At 40.0% G+C, this 27,047-nt stretch overlaps 1 protein-coding gene across 3 annotated transcripts in view; it reads left to right on the plus strand.

Annotated features, from left to right (window-relative positions):
* Positions 1-27,047, plus strand: part of COL4A2 (collagen type IV alpha 2 chain) — a 139,102-nt gene that overhangs the window by 7,311 nt on the left and 104,744 nt on the right. The window contains exon 1 of one of the 3 annotated variants that reach the window (XM_023918298.2): positions 19,975-20,075. The exons of the other annotated variants lie outside the window; for them this stretch is intronic. The gene's annotated coding sequence lies outside the window, so the exon portion shown is untranslated. Of the gene's footprint in view, positions 1-19,974; positions 20,076-27,047 lie in introns of those variants that run through there. 3 annotated transcript variants of the gene reach the window in all.

A 27,047-nucleotide genomic window follows, 5' to 3' on the forward strand; every position in this document is an offset into this window, starting at 1 on the left:
GGCTGCAGGGAGGCTGGGAAGCTGGAAAAGCAGATGTGTAAGTTTAAAATTTGTGGCAATTTTATGGAAATCAGCATGTTTTAGGAGGGCTGGAATTTAAGAATTTAAAAATTGACCAGACCCTTTAATTGAAAGGGCAGCATCATTTGTTATATCTGTCCAGGAATAGTTCCTCAACCGGGATGAACTATTTTTTGACTTTTTTTTGTCAAGAAAACTCCCTGATTTCCAATATAAATTTACTAACAAGTTCTATTTTTATTTTAGAAACACGAGATCAGAAGAACATTTAGATCATATCAGTTACCAAGGATGCACACTTACTGGGATATTTCAGGCATCCTATTTCTTTGTAAATGATCCCGACCTATATTTTGAACTAGCTTTCTGAAGTTAGCAAGCAAAGATCATTCAGATAAATAGGGCTTGGCTTATTTTTGGCAGGTCCCAGCTGCAGATCCTACCCACACCTCTTCTCACTATTGGATGATGCAGCCAAATAATAAATCCTTTATTCCAAGTAAACTTTTCCTTTGTAGTTCACCAGACCTTTAAAGATCTGACCAAAATTGCTTGAATATATAATCAGGCTGTATACAGAAAAGGAATGCTGGGCAAATTGAAATATTTTGGATAGAGCACATTTGTTTTGTTCTGCAGTTAGGGTTTTTTGGTGGTTTTTTTTTGTCATCTTCTAGTCTGTGTCATTACAAAACAACTAACTGCCTCAGGCTTAAGGCTTCTCACAAAGCGCAGCTCAGAGCTCATGAGTTTTTACATCCGATGGAACTGCAGGACCTTGTGTACCTGCCACTGGTGCCTGAGCGGTGTGGCTGCCCTTCTGTCCGTCCTCTGGAGGCTGCAGCTCCTGGCTCAACACGGAGCTGACCCCCTTGGTGCACACCCCAGCCTCCTGTGGAAACACAGGCTTGGAAACAAACCTGTTCATTGGAGATAAAGAGAGGGGAAAAAGGCATCCGTACAAATTGTCAATTCTCTGCCTGTACCACCTGGGTCTCCACTGTCAGGTCCTGCCCATGCTTGCTGTGCTTTGCAGCTGCGGGGAGCAGAATCGTTTTCCAGGGTAGTCACAGGAAACTGGGAAAGCTTTGCAGGCTTTCCCTGTCGCACTTGTGTGTGTCTTGCTCTCAGCGAAGTGTTGACTCCTGCTGCTCCATCTGTGCAGTCCCCGGGCATTGCTGCATATGGATGAGGAAAGGCATTCCCACATTCAAGCTGCAGCCTCACTGACCCCGTGTAATTGATGTTCAGACACCTGGTCTGAGTCTCATGGCATCCTGAACACATGTACCGAGACCCCGGGGTGCAATTCCGGGAGGAGAGTGGAGCTGCGTACGAGGGCTGCCAGAGTGTCCTGGGCCGAGCCTCGGCACAGGGAGTGGGCAGAAAGGAATGCTGCTCCCGCGCAGGGCTGGGAATAGCCGCTGGGGCCACGGAGCATGGGAAGCCTGCATATCTCCCCAAGCCAGCAGCCAGAGAAACAGTCTGCTGGAAACAGCCCAAACATCTCTGCATGAAACTTCGAAAATCTTAAGTGACACTGGCTGGAAGAAGGAAGTGAATGGGGAAATGTAAACATTTTCCTTGCAGTGTGGGGCTGAGGCTACTTTTCCACCAGGTGCTTTGCGAGGTTGTGGTAAGAATAGGTGTAAAGTTGTCCAAATCTTCTGTCCTCTTTACGTGCCCACGAAGTAGCCAGAACATCTGTTATCTCTTAACTCACTAAGGCACAGAGGCTGCTTCCTCTCTGGCTGTGTCCCTTACAGTAAACCGCAGAGTCCCAGGTGTATTCTCTGCCTTGCGGTTAGCTGGCACAGTCTGTCCATGTCCATAACAGTAATAGCCTCCTTCATTTCCAAAACAGGCTGGCCCCTTAGAGACTGCCTGTGTTCCTTACATTATGCTGACTCCTGCACCATGGCCAAAACTGTCTTTGCAGGCAAAGCAAGTGAAAGCTCCCTAGCCCAGGCTGCAGGCATTCATGAGATCATTCTGACAGCTAAACCGTACAGATGGTTAGGTTGTGGGGCACAGGGCTCCTTAATACATTATTACAGACATGAAGCATGTGTGCCTCAGACTGACATTGACTGGCTGGAAATCAGGGCCCACTCTCATTTCTCATGTGCATTATTGTATTGGGGAGTTTTAACTAAGAATGGAATAAAAGAGCTGAGCAGCACTGTCACCAAAAAGCATGTCACCAAAAAGATGTCATCAAATCGAGATCTAAACATGTTATACCATCCATCCAGTGCAAGATCTGCCCAACACTACTCTGGTTATGTTTCTGTCTGAGAGGGGAAACTTTAAACTCTATTTGTTGTTACTTGCTGGTAATAATTGTTTTTGTGTTTTCAAGGGGATAATATAGTAGCCATTCTTCAAGAAAATGTTACCTCTTCTTTAACAACTCTAATCTCTTGCTTGAGCTTCATTTTGTCCCTTAGGGACAAAGTATCACATAGAGTCACAAGTGAGTAGATGGGTGATTAGTAAAGTAGCTTGAGGCTGTATCATAAATCACTTTGAAGATTGGGACTGTAGTCTTGAATTTGTCTGAGTAACGAATCCTGTGAGCCCTACAGCAACGTGCTTGCATGATCCTGCACTGCTTCATGCTTTGAACTGGTCTGTTCTTTTTTTCCAAGGGAAAATGTACAGCAGTTTCTGTGACCAAATCACAGGCAGCCAGAAACATCATACTGGCATGTTGGGAGCTCTTTGTGTATAGAATCCAGTTTCCATGAGGTGGATTCCATGAGGCTTGTCATCTGCAAGTGGAACTATACCATCTCAAATTAGGGATGATGTAATTTTTACTACTTCTTCAAGGTATTTAATTTTCATTCAACGTGATTTCCATATTAGTCATGTATCATTCACTGTCTTCAATAAAGTCAGTAACATGTGTAAACAAGGAGAGAGGAACTGAAGTACAGTCATCATGTGTTATGAATGAGGGGGAAACTGAGATCCACCCTGGACACGTGTTCTTAGACTTGAGGCTACTGATCTTTCATTAGGCTCTAAAAAGAATGTTCCATTAAAACAAGGACACATAACTTCATGGAATAGCATAATTAATTTGGGGATATTAAAGCTCATCATCCTCAGAAAAAAACAAAAGCATATAAAAATGCACTTGTCAAGCAGCTTGACTGTTTATCCTTCAGCCACAGTCTGTGGAGAGATTACAGTGCTCTTGCAGGTAATGGACAACCCCATTTGACTGTGCAGAAACTCCACAAACCCCTTTATGTACATACAGAAAAAACGGGATTTTTTATTTAACAAAGGGACAGGGACCATCCTAAAATTATTTGATTGTCATCTAAAGATCCCCCACTGTTTGCAGCATTTCTGTAAATATAAATTTAGTCTTTTCTTTGAGGAAATCCTATTCTCAGTAGCTAATAAGCCAGGTCATGGACCATTGTTTGTCTTTTTGTGGTCAGATTGACCTGAAATTATTTCACCTGCAGAAATCTTGCTGTTTAATCTCAGAAATCCTACTGTATCTTCCTGCTTCCAAGTTTGTCTACTGTCAAAAGTGAGTAGTTTTCCTAAGAAAGGACATGGGAAAATGGTGAATTGAAATAAAAGTGCAAGGTTGTTGCTTGCTTTTTTTTTTTTTTCTCATGGGTAAAAGACGAACTCAGTTTTGCCATAGCTTCAAGAAATTTCCTTTTTTCTGGCACTTCAGAACCAAATGTAATTTTAGATAGTCTGGTTAGCCTTTGCAGAGAGTCTCGCTAGTAGCATCAGCTGTCCCAGCATCTTTCAAATGAGCAACAAACACAAAAACTGCTCCAGAGCACAGGCAGGAAAGACTTCTGACCTTTTGATCTGATGATCTGTTCCCAAAATCTCTGCATGTTCAAAGGCATCAAGACAAATACCAGAAGACTTGGAGAGTTGAGGAAAGGGTAAGCTCCAGCATTTCACAAACAGAAGAAGGGAGCTGCTCCCTGAGGAGCCCAGCTGCAGCACAGAGCTCGCGACCAAGGCTGAGAGACCTGGAAATAGGCTTTGCTGGGAACTCCTGTAGCTCTTCAAGCATGAGCATCATGTCCATCAGCCTCCACAGCAGAGCTGCAGACTCTCTTAAAAACTGTCAGCCTTCCTTTCCTAAAGGAAGCCTAAAAGAGGGATGGATACAAGCTTTATCTGGACATGTAGTGATAGGACAAAGGAGAATGGCTTTAAACTGAAAGAGGTTAGATAGGTATAGATTAGATATTAGGAAGGAATTCTTTACTGTGAGGATGGTGAGGCACTTGAATAGGTTGACCAGAGCAGTTTTTGAAGCTCCATTCCTGAAAGTCAACAAGACCAGGTTGAATGGGGCTTTGAGAAACCTGCTCCAGTGGAAGGTGTCTCTGCCCATGGGAGGGATGTTGGAACTAGATGGTCTTTATGGTCCCTTACAACCCAAGCCATTCTATAAAAGCATAACCCCAAGCCAAGATCCATGGTTGACTAATTAGGGAGCATGAGCAAGCCAGGACTTGCTGTCTGTCCCTCCCTCCCTGTGATCTTACTGCAGTCATGGTGCAGGCTAATCACAGAATCACTGAGGTTGGAAAAGACCTCTGAGATCATTGAGTCCAACCTATGGCCAAACACCACCTTGTCAACTGAGCATGGCACCGAATGCCACATCCAATCTTTCCTTAAACACCTTCGGGGACAGTGACTCCACCACCTCCCTGGGCAGCCCATTCCAGTGTATCATCAACCCTTATGTGAAGAGCTTCTTTCTAATGTCCAACCCTGGCCCATTGTAAGACTGTGTTCTCTTGTCCTGTCACTGGTTGCCTTGGAAAAAAGGTTTGACCCCCACCTGGCTACAGCCTTCTTTCAGGTGGTTGTGGAGAGTGATAAGGTCCTTGCTGAGCCTTCTCTACTCCAGACTGAGCAATCCCAGCTCCCTCAGCTGCTCCTCATAGGACTTGTGCTCCACCTCCTCCACCATCCTTGTTGGCCTTCTCTGGACACTCTCCAGCACCTCAAGGTCCTTCCTGAATTGAGGGGCCCAGAACTGAACACAGGATTTGAGGTGTGGCCCCACCAGAGGGGGACAATCACTGCCCTGGTCCTGCTGGTCACACTATTTCTGAGACAGGCCAGGTGCCACTGGCCTTCTTGGGCACGTGGAGAAACACTGACTCATGTTCATTGGGCTGTTGACCATCACCCCCAGGTCTTTTTCCGCTGGGCTGCTTTCCAACCACTCTGCCCCCAGTTTATAGCTCTGACTGGGGTTGTTGTGACCAAAGTGCAGGACCCAGCCCTTGTTCTTGTTGAACCTCCTGCTGTTGGGCTCAGCCCATTGATCCAGCATGTCCAGGTCCCTCTGCAGAACCTTCCTACCCTCCAGCAGATCGACACTCCCGCCCAACTTGGTGTTATCCTCAAACCTGCTGATTTGTGAGTGATGTCCCAGTCTGTGTGATGCAGGAGGTGTGTGCTGCCTGGCCCAGCATACAGGGGAGAGGGAACTCATTCTCCCTGTTGGTCTGTAAGCAGGTTAACCATTTTCTGCTCCTTAGCATTCAGTACACACATCCCTGCCGCAGTTGCATTATATTAACTGTAACATCTCTAGCTTTGCAAATAACAAGGAAAGAAATGTATCGGAGTGGCATTGCCACCGCTACAGGTTACTGAGCTGACTACATCGCTGATATGAAAGTTACTTTAACCAAGCTGTGTGCTTTTGCAGCAGGAACTTTCCTAATGAACTCCTCTAGCAGATTTTACAAATGCACTGCGACTTCAGCTATTCAGGCCAGATACAGTACCCAAGGTGGCTCACTTGAAACTCATTTTTTAAATCTCTGTGCTGCATTAAACATGCCCCAAAAGGTGACATGTTTCCATACAGTACATTCAGCATGATTTGTAAAGAATTAGTGGTGCAGGATCTCAGTACATTGTTGCATGGATTCTGTCTTTCTGTCTAATTATTAAGGAGATGTGACTAGTTGCTGTAAGTGTAAATAATTAAATCTGAAAAACACAATACTTCCCTGGCTCCATTTTAATAATTACTACAGTGTTACGAGAGTAATTTCGTGCTACCAGCTTTTAAGCAGAACAGCATGATGTCTTCAAAAGAAAATTCTAATTTTAGTGTGTGCTATCAAATGGTCCAATGTTTTCAGTCAGGTTTTAAAGTGCAACATGTTTGTAGAAACCCCCTTTAAATCAGTGGGTTTAAGCATACTTTGGGTCAGGCTCTAAGCATTTGACCTTTTCTGTTAGTTGCTGTGGGATGCAACAGAACACAATAGGATTGACTGGATTTAGTTTTCAGGGTAACAATTAATAGAAATTCTTCCAGTGTCTGCTGACAGTGAGATTTCATGTTAATCATTACTGAAGTTCTGCTTTTCAAGCCTCCCTCAGGTAATAATGAGTGACTTAACATCACGTACATCTTTTGGATTTCCTGGTTTTGTAGCTGTATGTCCTGCGTGTCTCTCTCTGTCTGTGCTGACAAACATATTTCCTTCTTTAAGGAGGTTCAGGTTTTAATTTCTAAGAACCAGAAGTTGAAAATAGGATCCTGGAAAAGTGAGTGAGGATATATGCCCAGACTGGTCACCTACATTTGTTAGCAACCAATGAAGTTATGTCTGGGGTGAAGTTATGCAAGCTGAGAGTGTCTGACATCCCCTCCACATTACACTTGTGTGAGAACTGCAGCACTAACTGTAAGTCTTTCATCTCTCATCTCTGGTCCTTGCCTATCATCAACTGAAAGTACACATTCAGTTTGATAGAGAACACTTGATTCATGTGGCATATTGGTGTAAAGAAATACATAGGATATGTATGGAATATGGAATATATAAAGAAAGACTGATATTTATAAAGTAGGATGTGAGGATTTCCTGAGTTTAATTCATGTTTGAATTACAGTGCCAGTTTTGGAGGAACATCCCATCTGTATTTTTTGTGTTTTAAGTGCCAAAGAGCCTACCACGGCCCCTACTAAATTTTTCCAGTAGTTGATTACTCTTAGAATAAACACAGATTGATTTAACCACATTAATCTAGCTTTTAAAACCAGTCTCTGAGCTTTTGTTTTACCTTTGCAAAGTAGATGAAAGAGCTCAATGTTACAGGTTTAGTAGTTTCATTATGTCATTATAGAGGTATTTTATATTTATAAATTAACATAGTTTTTAAATCATGGCCAATTAAGGAAAAATAGTATTTCCTTTCTCATTTCTTGCATACCTTCCATAAAACTGACAGACCAGGTTATCCTGTCACTGATGCTATGCAATTCCCCTTGGGATGATTACTGGATTTTGCAGATGTAACTGAAAGGCAAGTGTGGCCCTTTATGTATGTTGGCAGGCAAACACCATCAGAAGCATTTTTGCCTTCAGGATAATTGCAAAATTGTTTCCTTTTTTTTTTGTCATCCACCCATGATGCCATCTAATTTGATGTTCCTTGGCTTCTAGCTGTTAGCCTCATTAACCTTACTTGATAGAGTGTTCCAACATTTATGATTCTCATGTGAAAAATGCTTCCTGACGGCTGGAATTTGTTTTTCTTTAATTTCTACCTTTGCCCTCTTGTCCTATTATGCATACTAGGCTGAAAATAGTAACTTGAGATTGGTGTGCCTACTTTTTACAGTGTAATGAATTCCAGTTAATGGTCTTGCTTTTTCTTAAGACAGTCATGGTGATTTAAAATTATTTAACCAATAATCTTACTTATTTTCACTTAGGTGTCTTATGTTTTCACATTTAGTAATAATTCTGTGAAAGGCAAGGAGGAAATTCAGATGTGTATCATTCATCACTTGGCCTATTTCCACAAATGTGATATTACCCTGATGTTAACTTTATTGTCTGCCTTGGCATGTGGAGTAAGGCCAATGCAATATCCCTGTGGGCAGCAGAACTTGACATTTATAAGGTTAAAATTTCATCAGTCAACACAATTTCACTCTACAGAGTGGCAAACTCACAGTTCTTAAATCTAACTGCATTTCAGCTAGTTTGTGATGATCATTGTCAAATTTGCAGTGGTGGAGAGTGGGAATTTAATCCCTGTTTACAAATGAAAGGGTTTTTTCCCATTTTTGGGGTCATACAGAGACTGTTGTATACTTGCATTCTGCACTGGTAGCAACAGATCTTCCCATCCAGCACAGGTTAGCATTAAAAGTACCACCATAAAGGCAGTTTATTTTTGTTGCATTTTCTTTAAAATTCTGACATTATAAAAGGTTGAATGTAGGTCTGTTAAGGGCTACAAATACAGATAAGGTTTGGTCCATAATGCAGCATCTTTTCTTTATATAGGTGTGGATTCATTTGAAATTCTGGGCAATTTTGGAACAGAATGCATTTTATTCCAGGAAGCCTGTAATATTATATAGGACTAATCAGAAAGGTTACCACACTCTTTCAATTAGCTTAGAGATTATGTTAAATCCTTTAAGTTCAGCTGGTCTAGAGCTTGGTGGCTTTTCTCTTTTCTTTCTATTGTTTACTTTGTTGTTTCCTAACACAGGCTTCACAGGGTGAAGAGAGAAACTCAAACTGTGACACTTGATACCTAGGAAAAAAGGTCATTCCACTGACAAAAGAATTGTTTACAATTGTTTACAAACAATTCTTCCCAGTCAGTCTTTTTAATTAAGTTTATAAAGGATGAGTAAAAAGAGGAGATTGTACATTACCTAACTGGGGTGTTAGGGATGAAATAATGCAAAGAAATACTCATAGTTTACTTTGAAAGTACAGCTGTTCTGGGCCTGAAAGGATGAAATTGTGGTTACCATTCACTGGCAAGTATTATGTTGTAAAGTTCATCTCTATGGATACAATTGGTTTTAGGGCTGTTTCCTCTTTTGAGTGTAAAGTCTTCCAAATCAAGAGTTTGTTTGATAGTCTCTGATAAGAATATCAGGCAACCTCGTGTTTTCATCTTTGAAAATTATTATTTCAGCATATATTAAAACATACTGACCTTTGTCTGAACTCATGAAGAAGCACACAGTAAAGGCAGTTTTGGCTTTACTGCTATTAAAAACCTATTCAAAAGTGCCACCTTTTGGCTCAAGTCCTGTTTTTTGTATAGAGAAGGTATTTTCTGGAAGGTTATCTTGCCTTGGACAAAGCTCATGGATTAATCAAACTGGAAGTTTGGCCTATCTGTACAGTCTTGTATAATGTATGCTATTCATCCTACATGGAAAAATAGTCTCTTCTGTGAATTTCTTTAATTATATTTTAAAGACTCACAAAATTTACTTTCAAAGTCTCCTTTCAGCTAATTAAAAAATACTGTGCAGATAGATAATTCCAAATGTCCTCTTTTGCAAAAATAACAAGAGGTTATACTTTTGCTGGAAAGAAGGTTATACTACCAAAGTTAAGCATTTACTGAGTCAAGCATTCCAATGCCAGGTTCTTCTGGGAGGTATCCTAAGAAACAGAAGCCTTCCCTGAAGTACTGTAAATTCAGTGATGATGAAATAATAATAGGATCTTTTGGAAACTCCATTTTAGAAACTTATTTCACACTTAGAACAGTAAAATGCATCTTCTTAAGTAAATTGAGACTTTATAAGACATGCATTTCTACCTCCTTGAATTTCTTTTCATGCTTCTGGATGCATGCCACACACGCATCACCCCTTTTGCTAGCTGCTAATCCAAGAATTTCTCCACATTGTCAGGAAGAAGTAAACTCTATACCTGAAAGTATTGTTGCCTGCTTGCTGATACAAATTGTTGACTTGATAAACTCATTAATACAAGCTTTTCCCCTTCATGATGGTCCAAGTGGAGAGTAAATGTGCAGAGTGAGACGCTTCAGAGGAGTCAGGTTTCAGAAGGGCTTGGCTGCCCTTCACCTGTGCTAGCTGGACAGGCTCCGCAGTGGGTCTGTGCTGGCTGTGGGGAAGGAGGTGCTGCCAGGCACAGCTGAGCTGTTCATGGTGGACAGGTGTCTAGACAGGCACAGCAGGACCTGCTTGTCCTCTGGAGATGTTTCTGTCTCTTCCCTGGTTGCACAGTCAGCAAGGAGTGTCAAACAGACCCTTCTGAGATGTTTCAGCAGCACACCTCATCTTCCAGGTATCCACAGACTTTTGTCATTTAGAAGATGCTGCTGGCATGTGCAAGGTAACATGGGCTCAAGGCTTTACCTCTGAGTGTGTTAAATCCCAGGAATAAATATTGCTTATTTATGGCTCTGAGGCTTTTGTTTGTCATGACCCTGCAGGACACAGCTTAGCTGTGCTTCACTGCAACCACATGCCCGTAACGAGAGGCGTCTTCTGCCTTCTCAACCCATCCTCGGCACAAGCCCACCAGGGAAGGCTGCTGCTAGCAGTGATCAGCATCTGCCACGGCCTCTCCTGAGGAAGCTCTGCCTGATGCCAGGGGACAGGGAGATAGGGGCTCCTTAAAAGACATGACACCCCTGCTCCGCACTCCACAGTGACGCGGGGTCAAGTGTAGGAGGGAGCGTGCTTGCTGAAGTGAAGTGCACTGTGTGTTTGCTACCTGGCTCAGCACCCGAGTCAGCAGGGAAGCAGGGAAGTGCCTCTGCACAAAGGAACACTTGGGAGGATAAGTGCAGTGTGGTTCTTTTAATAATTTTTAAGCCTGAGTGAATCTCAACGTGGTGGGTTTTTGGTAAAGAAAGATCAGGAGACAGGAAGATGAAAGAAATCTAGTTTTTAAAAAAAAACAGTGAGAAAATGAATTATAAAAAAGCAGCAACAGAAGGAATAATAGTGCTTTGTTTATTCTTTCCTTTTAAGCTTTGTGGGCATATAATAGATTTCCACTTCTTGCTCCTACTTTCTATTTTCTCTACCACCCACAGTGTCCTTTCATTGCCTCTCCAAAGAGGCCCAAGAGTGCAGCCACCCTGCACAGACTAACCTGGACTCAAAAGGCAGCATGATGTTGTAGCCTGAAGCCAGTTGCTGTTTGTATAGCAACATGACATTGCAGGAAAAGAGTTCAGTCATGCTCAATTTTGCTCCTGGTATTGCAAAAACAGCTCATCAGTGATGGAGTTGTGCAGATTGGATGGAACTAATTATATTAAGTTGTTCCATTAGAACTTTTAGGAGTGTTGCATGCAGAGTTTTTGACAAGAAGTTGATTTGTATGAGGCTTTGTGGAGCATTTATTTTATGAACTTATGAGTTCAGGTCACCTTCTTCCATGAGAAAAACAAGAAAAGGAAACATTTTCCAAATTTCCTGTAGAATTTCCTCCCCCTTTCTTCAAGCATTTTCCTTTCTCAGCCTGGAAGAAACCACAGCTGCAAGGGTAGCATGAAATGTACAGGGAACCCAATTTCATCTTTCTCCCTGACTGACTGCATCCCCTGTGACTATCTTTAGTAGTTTAATTAAGAAAAATCTTAGAATTGCTAAGGTTGAAAAAAACGTTTTAAGACCATCAAGTCCTACTGCCAACCTAGCACTATCACTGTGTTCACCACTAAACCATGTCCTCCTCTGTAGGATGAAAGCAATTAATCTTAAAGGTCCAAGGACTCCAGCCTTTCACTCTTTGTTTCCAGTTGGATGAGAGGCAATTCCTTTTCCCAGATATTGTATTTTCCAGATGCACAGCAAGTGCTCCCAGAATCTGATATTGTAGACAGCTAAATAACTTATCAAGGCTTTTTATAATTTGGAGGAATATAATGGAATATTCATATTCAGAGAATTTGGTCCAACTTGTTTTCCCCAGTCTTAGATTTTACTGAGACCACCTAAACGCTGCTGGCCAGGGCAGACAGCTATCTTTCTTTCATCACTAACGATGACAACTGGGTTCCTAGTGTCACAACACTATTATTTATTTTCCCTGATGGGGTTTCATCATGCTTTTAATGAATATTAGTTAAAAACAAATGCTAGACAAATTCCTCTGGAAAATCCCAATTACAGCAAGTATAGAGATAAGAGATGAGTTTAAGGCTAGTTTGCATACTTTTGCCTATGAAAAAGCAGCAGCACAGAAGTTAGTTTATGTAACTGTTTTAGTGCAGTCAGAAGATTCTGAGTAGCTGTCAAATTATATATTTATATTTTTTTTAATGTGCTTCTTGAGATTCTAGGTTTACTAATTCTGTTTCCTGCAAGTCAACACATTTTCTTCTCCAGCTTAGTCTTGCTGTTACAACTACTTCATCTCTATGACGGTTATAGCAATTGAATACTCTAAATGATCCACTTTATTGTTATGGTCTTTCCACAAACAGGTGTCAGGAGTAACACTGGTGAATCTTTTCCCTTCAAGGGCTGACACAAGCCCATGTGTAATACCAAAGCTCAGTCTATAGACAGGCTACTCTGGCCTCTATATCCCAACTTGGGCTGCCTTAAGGAGACAGATGTTTGTAACTGTTGTTCTTCAGTCCATTTTCTTTTTTACTACAGTTTCTTGTGTGATTCTCAGACTATATTTTATAAAGCAGCCCTGTGGGCTCACTGCTTGAAAGTAGTACATGGGGAGCAGGCAGAGACAGCAGCTTCCAGCTCAGCTCACTTGAGTCTCCCCCAGCACATAGGAAAATCAGAAGCACCATTTCTATTGCTGCCTGCTAGCATGGGTGCAGCTGCAAAGAAGTCTGTAGGATACCTGCAGCTCCAGCTAAGGAGGCTGGAGCTAGGGTGTTAGGGGAGTGAGTGTGTATAACAGGTAGATGAAAGAAGTGATTGCATAGCTTTGAATTCATGTATTCAAGCTTGTCTGTAAATTCAAGGAATAAATACACCCATCTGTAAAGGCAAGAGCTGTTGCCATCATCAAGTAAGTCTGGGAACACCCCTATGTAATATTAATTCAACACTGAAGTTCAGTTTCTTTGAGTTCAATAGCTCCTCTTTTTTTTTTTTTTTTTCACTTGGATGTAACTCAACTCCCTGTTTCTTAAATCACTTTCCATCCACTCGCCAAGTTAGAGAAGCAAAAAAACAGGAAGAATGGAAGGAACCATTTTTCCCATTATTAAATTAGAAAACCAAGTCCCAGAAACCTTTCTCCAGTCTTTTTTTTTTTTTTTTTTTTTTTAATGCACTGCACTTATAGAGAAGACTTTTAGCTTTGCTATTTTTGAGAAATGGAAGAAAATGATGTTATGTCCCTACATACCCTTAGTGTTTACATTTATCAAGTAAAGAATGACAAATATGCTAACTCAAATTGTCATAACAAGATAAGTGGTAATGGTGCTGTTCTCTAGTCCAGGCAACCCACAATTATTTGATATTCAGCCACTCTGGAAAGTTCACTTTGCTGCCGGCTGTTCACCAAGGATCAGCCACAGAGATAACAGAGTTCTCAGGAATATTCTCTCTTTTGCAAATGAGTGAGCAAGTGAAGAATGTTTTTCTGTTCTGCACTGCTAGCCAAGAACTTTCTCCACATGCCTGTGGGACCTCCTGTTTTACTCATGCAGTAAGTATTGCCATGTCCCAAAGAGAGACATTTAATGCCACTAGAAAAAAATTCGGTGCAGGAAAACACTTTAATGAAACAAGACACAAGTCCTCCACAGAAAATCTGTAACCTTGATGAGATCAGATAGCAAAGTGATACCAAAACTGCTTTTGATATTCCATCGATGGTTCTCCACTTTTGATTATCGAGCTAATGTACAAGGCTGTGCTACAGCAGTAACATTTGCAGGCTCCAGCCATGCTTGGGGGACAGCTGGAGCAGCCTTGCTGATCTTCTTTGCCTGCAGAATTGCCAGTCCAACCCTCAGTCTTATCAGATCTCCCCAGCAAAGCAGAGCTGGGCAACCCCCCTGAGGCAGAGATGTCTCAGCACAGGCGCCTTGAGTATGTATGGAGGCATGGATAAGAAAGTTACTTGATCTATTACTACTGTTTTCCTAAAGGTGTGGGCAACTTCTAATCTAAAATAAAGGAAACCATATTGCAAAGATATTTAATAAATGTAATGGGGAAAAAAATGGAAAAGTATCTGAAAAACGAATTTTTCCTGCTCAGAAAGAAGATTAATAACTCAAGTGATCTATCCTTTTGATATTGAAGATTTCTACACTTCATAGTTACATAAAGAGTATGTTGCATTTATAGAATTTTTTCTGACTGTATAGATCTAAAACATAGTTAAAGCTGGGAAAAACCCAAGTTTACATTTTTGTTTCTGTACCAAAAAAAACCAAAACCAAACAAACAAACTAACATCAGGTTAAGTCAACTTTCCCAGCTTTGGTTATATATGTTTGGTATTGTTGTTGTTGACTCCTACCACAAACAATTAATTTTTGCTATTTTTGAGTCCAAGGATTAAAAAAATACAGTAGCAGAAAGCATACAAATGCACTTATAGGCACTATATCGAACTTTCAGTCTACAAATTATTAGAAGAATTGCAATGAGCTATTAAAAATCAGCAAAATAGAAGTGTTTGGTAACACTGATCTTGATCAGTTCCTCAGTTTGCAGCAACAGATATTTAGATGGGGTGGACATCTCCCTGCAGTGGGCAAATACAAAGGATATTTGTATTTTTCCTGGGCTTTGAGACTGAATTATGCCACAAAACACATGCTACAGGTGCTGTGCTATGGAAACAGAGCTTCTTTAGAGTGGAACAAAGTGACTGACATACTAACACAGTTTCAACACCGCAGATTAGTACTAATTAATGCTTTTGGAGCTGCTCTAGAAATACTGCAAGGAGGATGCTTTTATCAAGGCTAGGTCTAGGCTGCAGACATGGGGTGAGGTGCATTGGAATAGTGGGATCAGTAACAGTTTGGCTCACCGTCTCTTCAACTCTTGTGGCAAGTCAAGCAATCTTTGCCCAGACTTTTAAAAACTGTCCAAGCAGCATCCTTACTTTAGCCAGGTCTGCAGTCCAGCCATCAGTGGATTACATATACACTTTTTGCTGACAAAAGCCTCTATTATACATAAAGCTAGAAAGGCAAAGCCTGTGTTGTTCCTGATTTGTATTTCTTGCTAAAGGCACTCCACTGGCAGCAGTGTGATTTGACAGTGTGATTGCAATAGCAGCCTTTCCTGGCTGAGCTGTCCAGGTGATAAATGACACTTCAACACATCCATTATGTTCGAGATAGCTGTGCTCTAGATTTGATACCTGCTTGTATGCACTGGGTCATTAGAGGTCTGTATTGTCTTTGAGCTGAGGTCATTCAGGTAGACTGATGTCTAACCCAACAGGGAATTCAGTGTGAGGGAAACCTCTCTGGCAAGAAGCAGTATGGGTCGGAATCGATTTTAGCTTTGCTTACCAAAGGAAAACAACCCGTCCTGCAGAACCAAACAAACTGCACCAGTCTGAGCCTCCACCCAGAAATCTGGCCATCTAAATTACGCTCTCTTATTGAGCAGAACTTCCCTCCGCAGGAACAATGAATCAAACAAAATAAATAAATCTTTACACTTCCCTGTTCTTTCCACCTCCCAATTAATCATACGTCATTTTGGAAAACCTAAGTAAACCTCAGCAGGAGGCGAAGCTGCCATCACGGAGCGTGTTCTCAGCGTCACAGCGGCCTGGGGAGCAGCGGCTGTGCCTGCTGCTGCTGCTGCTGCTGCTGTGGGAGCCATGCCTGCCCCTTCCTGCCCACTCCCTTCCCTGGGTTCCTCAGCTCCGGCGCGGCCGTGCTCCTGCTGCTTTACAGAAAGTGCAGCGGTGCGGGGATCCGCGCCCCAGCCACGCAGAACCGACTCGCGAATTAAGTCTCATTTTCTTTCCTAGGGGGGAAAAACAAGAATAATCTCCTAGGAATCTTTTTTACCCACATTGACACATTTTATCACTTCTTGGGATAAGAGCAATTTATCAGGACCATTGTTTACCCCAGGATAGGTACCCAATTTTTTGCAAATACATTTTTGCCTATCATTTTCTGCACTCTTTAACTTAATGGGTTTTAACACAAAGGTCCAAAATGCTAGAAAAGAAATGTTCAATTAAACCTGATAAAGCCTGGTCCATTATTCCCTTCTCACTAGCAGATGCCAAGAGATGATGTTTCTTTTCTAAACTGTGCAGAAGACTTGTCCACAGAAGTTCTTGAGAAAGGTCTTTCTTTTTTCAGACCATCTTTTCAGATCATCTGCTTTCTCTGGAGAAAGTGACTGATTTTGTTCAAGCTCCTGTTGTTGCATGAGCCGTTTTGAGTTTTAACATGCCTGGTTAGCATTTCCATGATAGGAGATTCTAAAGTTACTGGGTTTTTAGTTCTTATGCTATGCTCTCAGCATTACGCAAGATCCAGAGGTGAGGAATTACCACCAAACAGGTCAAGTTTCTAGCCTGAGAGCAAGTTGTGAAACTACTGCAGATGGCCTGCTGGTACAGGATTTCTGGTACTGTTTCACAGAGTATCAAATAGGCCCAATATGTTTCAGATAAGTACTCTGCATTTTGGATACTTATCTATAACTCCTGATCTTTTGAAATTTGCCCCTGATGCATTTCAAGTCAGTGTCCTTTAAACAGATCTTCCAAGTGAGATTATTAAAATTTCTTTGTGTCTTTTCAGAGAACCCATGTGTTCATTTATGGTCCCAAGGGAAGACTAAGTTAACCCTGCTGTCATTTCTTGAAGTAATACCAGATGACATTATTTATACTACATTTAGCTGCAAATCCCTACTTTCAGGGGCAATATGTCCCAGAATAGTACAAAAAGGATGTTTTTCTTTCTATATTTGAAGCATGAATTGCATTAGAGAGAGACATCTTTTCTTTAGGATCTCAGAAGAAGTTTACAGACTGAAATAATGTAGTTATTTATTGAAATGTCTTTTCAAAAGGGTAAAAGATAGCAGATCAAAAATATTTTCTTTAAAAAGTTTTCTTTTTCTATCCATTGCAGCTTCTGTAGCTCTTCATTACCTACAGCATTCTTATCCCCACCACCACCTACCATCCCACCCTTTTTCTGGTAATTCCCTCCAGTGCTCTGAAACATAGAGGTCTGTCTTTTCTATGACTTCCTTCCTTCAAATTCTCCCTTCACATTTCAGTGATGTAAAACAGCCAAGATAAGAAATAGCTGTCTCTTCCCAGGAGGAGGCTGACGGATGTGCAATTCAGAAGAACAATTCCATTTTTCCTACTGTGTGCCTAGGATGGGGGTGGTGGGGAGTGGGGGAAGTGAGAAGTAAGTTAACCTCACTTCTGCCAGCTGTGCCAGCTATTACCAGCAAAATAGACACAGCAAAGCACGTCAGCATTGTACTGCTCTCTTCCTGAAGGAATAGAATAGCTTAAAAAAAGATTAGATATGGGACAGGGGTGGCTAAAAACTTATATGTTTGGTCAAAATACAAAACCAAATAATTGTTTGCATAATGTATCCTACTGCTCTTTAAACATCTGGCAGAAACTGTTGTCTTCAGTCATATTTCATCTAGGTTCCTTGTTCCTAGAAAGAGATGACTGGAGAGTTAGACTGTTACCACTGTGGGATAATAGTTGCATTTGTTGTGTTTTTTTACAAAGAAAAGCATACTGGCGTTTGGGACTGTAAGAGTTAAAGTATATTTGTGTGGAGGATGAGGGGTTTGTTATTGTGGGATTTTAAGAGTAGTTTTTTACATGACTTTTATATTATTGATGTGGCGTAATGAGGAAAACATAAGAAATAATGTTTTCTTACTTAAATATTGTAAAAACAGCAGAAGCAGATAAAACTTAATTGCCTTGGGATTCTAATTCACATTGTAGCAGGAAGTCACAGGCAAAAACATCACATTTTATGATGGTAAGGAAGTTCTCCAGTAAGCAACAAGAGGCTGGGTTTCCATGATTAAGGGATATACAGTTGCGTTTAGTGGGACAACTAAGTTCAGGCCAATTGGCTACTTGCAATGGGAGATTTTTGGGGGATGAATAAGAAAAAGCAAAAAATGTCACAAGAATTTCTGAGGAATGTGTTACTATAGATACCCTTTATCTTTCTCAGTAAATAGGAGAAGAACAATCCATAAAGGTTATTAATTATTACCATATTAAGATTTTCAAAGATTCTTTTTGTCATGCCCGTATTTTTAGTATCTTGCCTTGCTGCATCAGTGGTGACCTAGACTCAAAATCTGGCTTGTGTGTAATAAAGAAGCACAGGAACACCAGTAGGAACAAGCACTCTCCTAAGATACTGAAGCCAGTGTTCTGTGTAGCAGTGGGCAGAGGGAATCACTAATGTCACAAAATAAAGCTTTAATGTTAGTGTGACTGTACTCTGCTTTAGAGAGTTAACCAAATGATCTGCTGACCTAAGTGCTGTACAGAGAGAAGGAAAGAACGTGTGTATGCTTAAGGAAGGTAATGGACAGCAGTCACAAAAGTCCAGGGAAACTGAAATATTATGCTTGAATTATCAGAATGGCAGAATAAATGTTCTTTAGTGGGCACTGTGTGAACTGTGAGAACTGGAGAGAAGTGGTCCAACTGTGTTAAAATATTGTACTTGAGCAGCATCACTAAAATTGAAACTGAGTTAGCAGCTTATCTGGGATCTCCTATTACTGAGAAACTTTTGCCTGAGTGGAACCCAACTCATCAGGAAAAACAGAAAAGTAAAGACAAGAAACCAGAAGAAAAGCTATTCTATTTTACAGCTGTAAAATTAATTTCACTTGTGTGTGTGTAAGTACACACTAAGGAAATAAAGTGGATGAGATTTAGAGAGTTTGGAGTAAATGCCTCCAAGACTTGTTTTACCAGCCTTCCAATTCAGTAAAACAAATCCCAGGATCTGATGAGTAGGGAAACCCCCTTCTTACATTTCAAGATACAAAAGGGAAGAGAACACAAGTAATATAAAAAGAGAGCGGGAATTTTCTGTGGACTACTGCTCACCTTGTTAGATGGAGAAATGGAGTTCTAGTTATGCAGCTTGCAGGCACCAAACAGAACTTAGCCCCTCAAATATGTGCTTGGTGAGATTCATCTGTGAATAACAGATATTGCTGACAAAGTGTGACCAGACTCAAAACCTCATTACTTATCCAGCTTGTGTCAGTGTCGTAGTTTTAAAGCAGTAACTAAAAAAATTACTTATTTCTTGCTGTGAGATATGGATTAGAGCAAGAGCAAAACAGGCTTAAAACTTAAAAAGGAATAGAGAAAGTTTATTAACAAACTACAAGAATAAGAACACCAGAATAAACTTCCAGAAAACCTTTTTTATCCCCTACTACCCACCATTCCTTTGTTCACATGACAAAAGAGACAAAAACTTTGGAACTTTGGTGTTTAAAACAGTCCCAATTATTGCTAGAGTCTTTTCAACAGTCTTTGTAGAGAAACAGAAGTCTCTTTCTGCTAATCTATGGAGTTTCTCACAAGAAAAACTATTTCTATTATAGCCTTCTATTTTTCTGATGCCAGCTGCCCGGAAATCTATCATCAGAGTTCACTCCTCCCATTTCACATCACTCTGAGGTGTGTATGGGCCATGAGTCTAGGGATGTCATTTTAAGAATAAGTTATTCAAAGGCAAAAGTCTTCTTCATCTGACTTTGTGAGCTCCACTGGAAAACAGTTTTCTCATTGATCCCCCAAGGCTTCAAATCTTCGCTTCACTCTGTTCCAGCACTTCACTGTATTACAATTACTCTACTTTTTACTCAAAATCTACACTTTGAACACTCTATTCCTCCCTATATACTCTGTCATGAATTAAAGGAGTTTTTCAAGACCTTATTGTCCATCTCCATAGCTTTAACAGAAAAGTATTTCAGCTTATAAAGCATCTCCTTATTCTCTACCTTTTCTGAAGCTTAATTATTTTCATTACTGTCTCTGATAGTTTATAAAGTCTCTTTACATGTTGATTACTCTCTTTTTCTCTGGATAAAAGGATTAATCTGCAAGTCTCAGCTGGGTAGTGAAAGAGTTAAAATCTTGCCCAGGGTTTGTAGATGGTTCTGTGACCTCTGACGGAGCAGCAGCTGGAGTTGTCTGCGATAGAAGATTCCTCATGGCTGCTCTGGAGAGTGTGGTCACTGTCTCAGCCTGCCGCAGGTCAAGAGCTTTTTTTCCTTTCTTTACTCGGCAGTCTCTGGTGAATTCAGTCACAGCAAAACCTGCAGCTGAGCCAGGGACCGGCCTGGCCCGGCCAGAGCCCGGGGCAAGCCCCGCAGGCCCCATCTCCCGGCCAGGAGCCGCTGGGCCCAGCCCAGCCCCAGCCTGGGCTGCATGGCCGGGCAGGGAACGGGAGGCCTGGAGCTCTGTTACCTTTCACAGCCAGGAAACAAAGAGAGACAAGAGTGCTCTGGCTTTACATCTTAAGGAGGTGTTCACAAATTGACTTAAGTTTCTAATGGTCAAAATTGCTGTCAATTCTTAGAAATGACTGATAATTGGTCAGGAGGAAAGACTCCCATCAGCCACCAGCAGCTTCACATCCTTAGCTCTCAAAACTATCTTAAAGGTAAAGCCACCCCATGTCAGTCAGTACTGTTGCCTTTTCATGAACAAGACCTGCCTTTCAAAAATCAGCTGGAATATCTTAGACGTTGGAAAAATAGAGCACAGAAGGAAAGATCTAGTGAAGGGGTAGCAATGAAACTGTTTTACCAGGCTTTCAACAGGTGAAGCACTGAGTTTCTTTGTAAAAGTAATTGGTGAGAGATTGATTCTTCCAGGAGATATGTAGTAGAGTCCTTCCAGAAACTTACTGCATTTGAAATCTGTTCTACTCACAATATATGTAGTGTAGATACTGGCTTTTCCATGATCATAGAAAATACAAGACAACTATGTGATTTTTCTTTTACCTTCTGATGCCTGAAAATGAAGCTATGGTTTTGTGTGGTAGAGCAAAAGGTTCCCAGAGAACAGTCTTTATGGTGGTTGAGCCATACATATAGTAATGATGCACTAGAGGCTTGATTCCTCAATCTCCATGGGGAGAACAGTTTTCCTCTACTTGCTTTGGAGTTCAACAGTCTTGCATCTGATGTCAGAGAAAAGCTGCTGGATTTTTGTGCTTCAGAGCTTAGGGAGGCCAGACCAGTGCCATAATAAGGTGGTACCTACTCAAGAGACTGACAGTCTCATTACTGGTCTCTAATCTGGAGATCTGTTCTGAAAAGAGGCATGAGATACAATCTGTGAGGTTTCAAGGAGGCAAGCAAGGAGATAGAGCTTGGATTTATTGTTGTTGTTTTGTTGAACATGAACACTGTAGCCCCAGGTTATTGCCACACCATTGCTGAAGTATTTCTAAGATCCATTCTTGGGCTTTGGGCATTCTTTCTCAATATCCTTATGTTGAGCTGGCATCACCTATGAGGAATTTCATAAAAAGCTGCTTATAGCAAAGCTGAATACATACATCCAGTCTTAATACATACATCCAGTCTTCTGGTTGCCTCTGATGGATTTCAAATTCAGGGCTATTCTTCCTGGGTTAAGTGGGGTGTACAGCCCATGCAGAAATATATTCTGAGTAAAGCATCAGTTACCTTTGAGCTTGATGAGCACTCTGGGGTTTGTTCTACCTCTTCTAAGAGTCAAGCTCACATCATAAGTCAAGCTCATATAATTTCTAATGCAGTGAGCTATAAATGTGTTACTTACTTTTTTCCTGTCTATTTTCTACTCCTTAATGCCAAGACATGAGCATTTCTGAATTTCGTAGATCTCTTTGCAAAATGACAAGCAAGTAATGAGAAAGGATGTGAAAGAGAAGCCAAATGACATCCTTTAAGTCAGTTTAAAGCTTGATATTTGGTTGTTTATAATCTCAGTATGTTAGTTGTTTGTACTATGATAAGAGGATTTTTGGTGTGGAGACTGAGCGACAAGATTTATGGCAGCAATGCAGACAGTGTTTGTCTGTTGGGTAGGGAAGCAGAGCGGAAAGCAGGAAGATCTGGGTCCAGGCTGAACCAGTGACTCATCAAACTCTGGGAAAGTGCATTTAACCCAGTTCTGCAACATTGCAGTAATCAGCTCAGCTGCCAAACTGAACCCAGAGCATGTTTTAAGTCACAAGTCAGTGTTAATATGGGGGAGATTAACCTTTTTTTTTCATTGAGCAAATAAATGTAATTTCCATACTACCATCTCCTGAACCAATGTTTCACAGTATGGCTGTGGTTCTTTGTATGGTCAAGGGGATATTTTGAAGGAAGTGATACCTCCCACATTCCCCTCTTTCCAAAAAAAAAAACCCCAAAAAAAACCCAAACAAAACAAAAAACAAACAAACCTTCATACTTTTCCCATTAAAATTATGTGGAAACAGATATGCAGGATGAAGAAATATCCAAATAATAAACTGTCATTTATTTTTTAGGATACAGGATAGCAATTCAGCCATTCCAGATTTCCAGTTTTGTAATCTGCATATACAAATACTTTATATTGAGATATAGATTTTGACCCCTAACTAGGTAAGTAAGTAAAAAAGCTCTTTGGCAGAAGAAAGAAAGATATCTTGTGAGTTTTATGAGCAAATGTTTTAAGACATTTCACCAATCAAAAGTACATAGGTGAGAAAAGAGATTATCAATGATAGTTGATTACCAGTTTTTATAGCCACAAGAAAGACATTGATATTTTCTTTCTGAGTAAGTTCTTCTGTATGTTAGATTACCTTTCTTAACCTCATTGCAAATAGCAGAAGTTTAACAGATGTCTGCATAAAGTCCTGATATGTCAGATCCTCTACTGTAGCTTCTTTATTTGCTAAACTTGTAGCCCAGGCTTTCACCAGTGGCAACACTGATCACCTTGGAGCAGAGACAGTAAGGCTCAGGAAGGAGGTTAAGTTTTTCCACTTTTGATTGTAAATAAATGGGTCAGTTAGAAAGCTAATTGTCATGGGTTTTTTCTTGACTGAAATATAAAGGAAATGATGGGTGAAGCATCTGACCAAGCAGTTAGCAGTAAACATTTCCATCATCAAATGCAGTTCCTTTTCCAGTTTGCAAATCTCTTACCCATTCTTCTTACTTTTAAGGAAATACCAGTCCAGTCCCAAGAAGCAGTTCTGAAAAACTGCATAGCAAATTTCCACATTTAATACTTCCACTACAGTTATTTGTCTAACATCTAACTCTGAAAGATGAGCCAGGGCTGTAAACATTATACTGGACTGGACTTAGCATGTATGATAAATGCAGTGTCAGATGATCTGTGCCACTACTGATAAACCTATGCAAATCCATTCCTTCCAAATCATGCTGTCAGGGGTAGTCCCACACTTCCAGTTCTTGAGAGATGTTTCTAATTGCAATTTAAATAATTCTGCAGGAAGAATTTAAATTCAGCTTTCTTGCTTTATTATCTCCAATTCTGCAGGCACAAGATTTTAAAAGGCCATTGAAAACCATTGCCAACTTTATCCCGTCCAAGGGAAAAAAGAACTCCCAGGATCTCTTAAGTATTCACTTCAGAACCAGATCAGCATGTCTGAACCATCACTGTAAACAGAACGATGTCTGTAAACAGTTATCAGAGGAAAACAAAGTTAACTAATTAAATTGATAAAAGCAGTTCATGCACAATCAAATGTTTTTAAGTCATTACAGAAGACATGAAACAGGAGTAAAATCTCAGTGGTTATGCTCACATTTTGGGAAACCCTGGCACCATTGCACTGCACTGAAAAAAAATACAGATGCTGCAGCCAGGCAAGCAGCTGTACAGCTGGTTTCTGTCAGGCCCCTCCCCACGAGCAGAGATAATGCAATTGCACTGCTGCTGCTTCAAAAGTAAAGAAAAAATCTTTCCTACATTGGCAGGTTGGTTTGCTCTTAGTGTAATAGACACAGATGAGTTTTCAGAAATACTGGCTGCCTATCTGAAGTATGATTAGCAACCTTTAAGGTTTACCAGTCACAAAGAATAATATGTTCTTAAGTTTCCTGAGTCTGCCAATTTACGTAGGTGAGTAAACTAGACAGGTCAAATAACTGGCGTGGTTTATAAATAGACAAAAAAAAATCTCCATATATAGACTAGTATCCAGACTTTCTATTGTTTCAAGCAAATGATATCATTACTTGGATGTCTTTCCAAAACTGAAAATGACTAGACTTCGGAAACCAGAAGTAGTTAAATATAGAAATTGCTACTTTAATGAGTGAATGCTGTATTTCATTATTATGCTACTGGTATGTGAACAAATGTCTTTCTGTTCTTAGGGATGGGAAAGGGGGTTTTATTCCAATAATATAAGATACTGCACAAAAGTCAAATTCAGATTAAGGGCTGATAGTGTCTTTGACTTCATTCCTTTATGGAGAATATTCCAGTATAACTGTACATATCAAGGTTACACTGTCCACTAACTTGCACCTTGCATAAGGCTTGGGCAGATCAAATACAAAATGCACAATGGTTTACATTGGTAATATTGCATAAAATTAGAATAAGAACTTAAAGAGAAACAATCTGTGCTTTTCAGTGTCACAGCCTCCCTAACAAGTGATTATGTCTACTTTGGCAAGTCATCAAAAAAATCACAAAATTAATTCAAAGGACTTTTTTCATTGCTGATAACTAGAAAACATTTCTTTGACTTCAGTAATACTGTTTTTGAAGTCACCTACATAGCTTCTGTGGAGATGCATTTAATTTCTAGGGATGGGGTGTTGAAAACAAGGACTCATGTTAAGATGTCCCAGCACTCTTAGTCTAAAGATCACAATCCTTTTAGATGAGGAATGCCACGTTGAATGTTAGATGAGCATCTGTTGTCTCAAAAGGAAAGATAATAGTGAAACAATATGCATCTCTAAAAGTATGGATTTACAAAAATGGGAACTAGTTTAATAGGATATCAAATTTTAACTTACCAGTAGAGATTTTACTCTAGCTACTGCTGCATCCTTTACTTTTCTCCCAGATTTATCTAAAAAATTCCATTTGATCAAAGAAACAGGTGACATGAAGTCACCTAGATTTAGGAATTCACACATTCAGGAGTTGTCTGAGTTCTCATTATAATCAAGGAAACCAATGGGCTTTTCTTAAATATAATAATAATAATAATAATAATAATAATAATAATAATAATAATAATAATAATAATAATAATAATAATAATAATAATAATAATAATAATAATAATTATTATTATTATTATTATTATTATTATTATTATTATTATTATTATTACTATTGGTATCTTTTCTTATCTTTATTAGTACATTTTCAGCTTCAAAATCTTACTAGGCTTATGCCTGTAGGGTGTTTTTTTTCTGTGGGAAAACTCAATTCCGGCCTTGTTAAACCAGAGAATAAAACTTTTATTCTCTTTTTGTAATCACTGTGAGCTATAGGTGTCAGTTCATGGCTGTGTAATATTTGCCCCTTTGTAAGATGTAAGAGACGTTTTTAACTATGGTTGCACACCCTTCAAAGAGCTTCATTTTCCTGCAGCATCACCTGTCTCCTGCTACCATATATTCAAGCCTTAGCTAATGAATAAGACAAAATTTGTCATTTCTTTAGGCAGGTGAGTTACTGGTCTCAAATAGACAAGTAACAAATGATGTTTTTCTTCCTTTTCTGGATGCAATTTTGTTCCAGAAAAAGCCTTCTGCGTCTTAACCCTGCTTCATTAGCTCCTGAAAGCTGGAGTGCTTTCATGCAGAGTCCTGGGACAGCCTTTTAGGATTTTCTTTCCCATGGCATTACAGATTCTTCAAAAATAAATAGGAGTGTTGTATTTTCCTATAGAGGTGCCTTTTTTAATGATTGTTTGACATTTTAAAGTGTTTTTACTGGGTTTTCCTATCTTATGTTCTATTCACTTTTGTAGTATAACATAACATATCTCTGTGATGGAAAAAAAAAAATGAAAAACATGGCTGAATTGAACTTCATTACCTGTAAAATATGAGACTAAAAATTCTCAGACTTCTTGACAGAAAACTGTGTCACAACATATACTGTTTGCCTCAAAATGGGCTGTTTGCAAACAAACTCCTGTTGGACAGCTAGGCAAGACCCCTGAACAGTTATTCAAATATCTGTGCTTTATGTGTAGGCAGCTTTTAAGCATTACTCTTTTCCTGGCCTCTTAAAGACCTTTTTTTATTCTTTTGGGTTTTTTTTTTCTTAAATGCCTACTATATCACAGCAGCTCTTTCTGGATTTCATCTGGTTTTCTGGGTAAATATGTGTTTGGATGAAAGCCACAAAATTAGAAATGGTTTTATGAAAATGTGATGGATAAGTTCACACTGTATCATATCTGGCTTCTGCCATTGTTCCAGGGCAGTTTCTCCAGATGGCAACAAGAGAACTTTTTTAATTTGAAGAGGGGCAGTAAATGGAACCTCAAATAAAGTGAACATGTAGAGCTGTGAAGTTTCACTTTGAAATGAAATTATGCAGCCTTCAAATCAAGGCTGCATGCCAGAAGGTTCATATAATCAAGAGTCACAATGAAGTCCATAAGAGGAAAGTCTTTTATAGCTTCATTTCTGAGAGATACAGAATTCATGTTTCCCATCTCTGGTTCCAACATACTCACTGAGACACACTTGAGAAGACAAGTTTCTGTCTTTTGGGGTTTTCTCAGCATTAGAGACTTTAAATTCTTGCCCTTCTCTCCTCACCTCAGACATCAAACAAAGGTATCCCTTTCCCTGGGAGCAGTAGTGCCTTTGGGTACTTCTTTTTTGTCATTCCCATGCCCATCAGGACTCAGAGCTGAATCAAGCTGCTTGCTTTCTTGGCATCCTGCTTCCCAGTTTTCTTGATACAGTGCGTAAGAGGGAGATGGCATGTGAAACTTCACATCAGTTTATAATATAGGATTGATTACCACAAGTATAGCTCTTCTCATTTCGCTGGGGAGACTCCGTTAGGCAGTGGTTAGAAGACCAACTCTCTTCATACAGCTGGTGCTATCTTTGTGTTCTTCCTGGAACCAGTTTCCTCCTCCAGATTTTTTTCATTGAAGAATATGTAAATACATGGCTCCCCCTACTTTTGGTGGGAAGTGTAAACATTCATAAGATTTTGAGGTCA

Source organism: Cyanistes caeruleus, chromosome 3, assembly GCF_971803275.1.
Source record: "Cyanistes caeruleus chromosome 3, bCyaCae1.hap1.1, whole genome shotgun sequence".
Lineage (NCBI taxonomy): Eukaryota > Metazoa > Chordata > Aves > Passeriformes > Paridae > Cyanistes > Cyanistes caeruleus.